We start from the raw sequence: 3,635 nt of genomic DNA, 5'->3' as shown, positions 1-3,635 counted from the left end.
CTGGCTTTGAAGGGTCAATTTAGTACAGTGCAGGAAACCACAGGTTTGCTCAATATATGTAGGTTCCCATTCGCTTTTGTCTCTCCTGCCCTTTGGTACTCTGCAGAATACTCAAGCTTTGTAAAGAACGAACAGACTCCAACCTTCATCAGCAGAACTGGATCAAGTCTTTGTATCAATGAAATCATAAAATAAACATATTTCATAGCCCGGCAATCAAAAATGGCAAGATGAGAAAGATTCCTGTCTGAAATTGAACTAAACAAAAGATTCCAGAGTTTGGTGATGGGATGCTTCTGAGCTGTTTGTTGCTGTTTTACATTAGTCTCATGTAAAGGAGAGTATTCGTCCTTCAAATTCTATTTTATCAGTAATCTTGATTGTAAGATTTTAACTCCATTGATGAGAGGAAAAATTTTAAGCATAAGAAAAATACTAATCAAAGCCCAGAATCTGACCATCTGTTCTCCAAAGAACTAAATGGATATATATGACAGTTAGCTTAAAGATTCTTCTAACAATTAACATATAGAACGAAGAACAAAAAAAAGAATAAATGACGTTTACATGAATTTAGTCGGCGAGTTCTTGGTACACAAGCAAGCAGATCTCACCAAAGTGGCTACATTTTAATTCTCAAGTCAGGTCATTAGAATCTTTTAATTGCAAAAGTGTTTGTTGTTATGTTGATAGGGTATCACCAGAAACAACTGTCTGATACTGAAAATTCTAGTACACTAATTTTATACAAACTTAAGTATTAGCATATATGTTGCTGGCTTCAGAATAACAACAGAGCTACTTCTATTTTAAAAGAAAAAATATCAAATTAGGATTCACAAAAGTTTTTAACCTTTACTGGAAACAAGAAAACTACTATTTTTGTTTGCACTGCTTCAGGCAAACAGTATTGCTCACACTTGACCACTTATCTTTTAAGTCCTTCAGTTTGGGGAAGCAAGGCCTCTAAAGTGCCTTAAAGCCAGCTTGCATCAAGGACCTCCGTTACAAATAAAGTGGTTAAAAACAGATGATTACAAAACTCAAAATCCTGAAAAATAAAGAGCAGCAAAGAGCAGTTAACACTGCACAATTCATTAAGATTCTCATGATAAAGGAAGAAAACCACAGATGACCCATAGACCGAGATGGTGACGAATGATCTGCTCGCAAACAGCGGGAACCATGGAGGAGCCTGCTGCTCACACTCCCTGCCCAGAGAGCAAAGCCTTGCACACTGTGAGGTGGTGAGGTTTCGGCTGGCGAGAGTAGAAGAGTCAAGGCAAAAAGAAAGGAGTCACTGTTGGAAGAGTCCCAGTGGTAAACAAAGTAAATCAGGATGCGAACATTGCTGCTGCAATGCACAGTTTGCAGCGGGAGTAAACTTCTGAAGGGGAATGTGAAGGTGGCCCTCCCACTGGGCTATCTAACTGCACCACAGATTCAGCTATCTTTGTCACAAGCCACAAGGGGACACAACCCACAAAGTCAGGAGCCTGTGTCACACCAACTTAATAGCAAAAAGTAAATGCAGAAGTTCAAAAAGTGAGGCTTGTGCTTCTGACAGCAAAGTTAACAAAGGTTTGAATTTCCCCATTTTTTTTCTAATGGTATGTTATACCTCCTGATCAGAAACAAGATTTCTCATTCCTAGTCTTTGACTTTTCTTCTTTGAAGTTTTAAGGCAATTGTTTTTCCGTTGTAAAGCTTTGAATAATAATTCAGAAGATTTTTTACTGTGCTGTATTTACTACATTCTCTTGTCTGCCGCACAACCACAGAACCCCAGCAAAAAGAAAATTATTAATAAAGAATAACATGTCCTCTGCTATTTATCCAGTAACAATGAAAAATAAGTGTAACTCTAAACAACCCTGGTGTTCAAAAACAGTTACATGCTTTTTACAAATCCAAGCTCAGGAGTTAATTTTAATACACTATACCTTAAGGTTTAAGTGAGACAGACCTCTGGTCTCAGTGAAATCTACCTACTGTGATTTATTTCACTAGCTAAGGAATTTTCCAGATACAAATAAACAAGGAATTATCTCTCCCCAAGTATACAGCCTTGGTTAGAGTAGAATCAGAATGCAAAAGCTTCTGTCGCCAATCCCTCTGGCCCACCCTTTAGGGCACACAGCCTGTCCTACCTGGCATCCCTACTTCCTCCCTATTGCTTATGCATCCCTTCACTCGTGACACTGGGGGGTGCTCAGCTCCCCAGGGGTGCTCCTGCCTCCTTACCTAGCAGTGGAGGGTAACAGCAGTAGCATACTGCAGGGACGCAAGGACACAAGCAGGAACCTCTGCATTTTTTATTTGTTATTGTTTAAATAACAAACGGACTAAAAATCTGACTCTACATATGCCTTGTTAAACTGGGCTTATACTAGCTGTAATGCTCATACTGCTGCAAAACATCAGAAGTGTTTAGCAGTCCCATTTAAACAGAGAGACAGGTTTGGACTGTGGTATAGATCAGAATGATTTTCTGTATGTTAAAATGATAAACCAGCAGCAATAGCATTACATGTTCAGCATCCTTTCTCAGAGTTCGTACCTCCTGGAGAAACACAGTGCAGTTTACAACTCAGCTGCAAGTGGAATCTAGGACTGACTCATGCATGCCTGTGTAATTACTTGCGCTAAACAAAACTCCTAGTTCAGGGACATCCAGCTATGGGAATTAGACTTCTGAGCTCACAGCAGAAAGGGCCTATGCAACACCCACAGCGACCAGGAGCCACCCTGTATCTTCCTCACAGCAGCAGGCAGCTCCAGGCTGACTGCTGTTAGATAGCAATGCTGCAACAAAAAGGTGGAAAGGCTGGGGGCAATGACTACTCCTGTGAAGGGCTATCTCTGTCACACAAACCAGTGCCAGTCCAACTCTAAATTGGGCTGAAATCTGGCAGAGATGTTTTGTTGCTTGATCAATGGTTTGTATCCAAGTTCGCAGGATGCCTGTTAGGGCCGCTATATAAATTTAATTCACTAAAAGCTGCATGCAGACATGGCCTTCGCTCCTAAAGCACCATTCCACAAGTAGGGTGAGTGTCACTGCCATGGATCAACACCGTATATTAGGTACTGAGTAAACAGTTGTTCAAGACCTCCTGGAATTCTAAAAGAAATACTACAACTAAAATGACCTCCTTCTCTCACACTTAAAGTAGTACACTTCCAAGAGAAAATTTTTAAACTTGCTGATCACAATGACTGATCTTCTCCACATTCTTTTTATAGTGCACCTATGATCCACATGAAACAGAAAGCATCCCTGCTCTCTATTCACTCTCTCACATTCATCATGAGTGTATGTAAAATACAGTGTGATGGAGGTAAAAGTAGTATTAAAAAGGATATTGGTTAGGCATCTTCTTGCCCCAGTTAGGCCAAAGATTAAATCTTGTAAAAAAGATTTTTTTTAAAAAAAAAAGCTAGGTTTTCATTACCTCAATTCACATAAGTGAAAATAACCACCTAAAAAGATGACCAGTTTCAACTGAAAATCATGTCTTTTACATTGAAATTTCAGTAGTGTAAAGCAAAAGTGAGTCACTGAGACAATACTGTCTTCATTATATGAAATATTAATTTAAATGTCCTTTTTCAAAGAAATCTCATGATTGTGA

Source organism: Fulmarus glacialis, unplaced genomic scaffold, assembly GCF_000690835.1.
Source record: "Fulmarus glacialis isolate BGI_N327 unplaced genomic scaffold, ASM69083v1 scaffold43690, whole genome shotgun sequence".
Taxonomy (NCBI): domain Eukaryota; kingdom Metazoa; phylum Chordata; class Aves; order Procellariiformes; family Procellariidae; genus Fulmarus; species Fulmarus glacialis.
The sequence above is the reverse complement of the archived record's forward strand: the minus strand, read 5'-3'. Positions refer to the sequence as shown.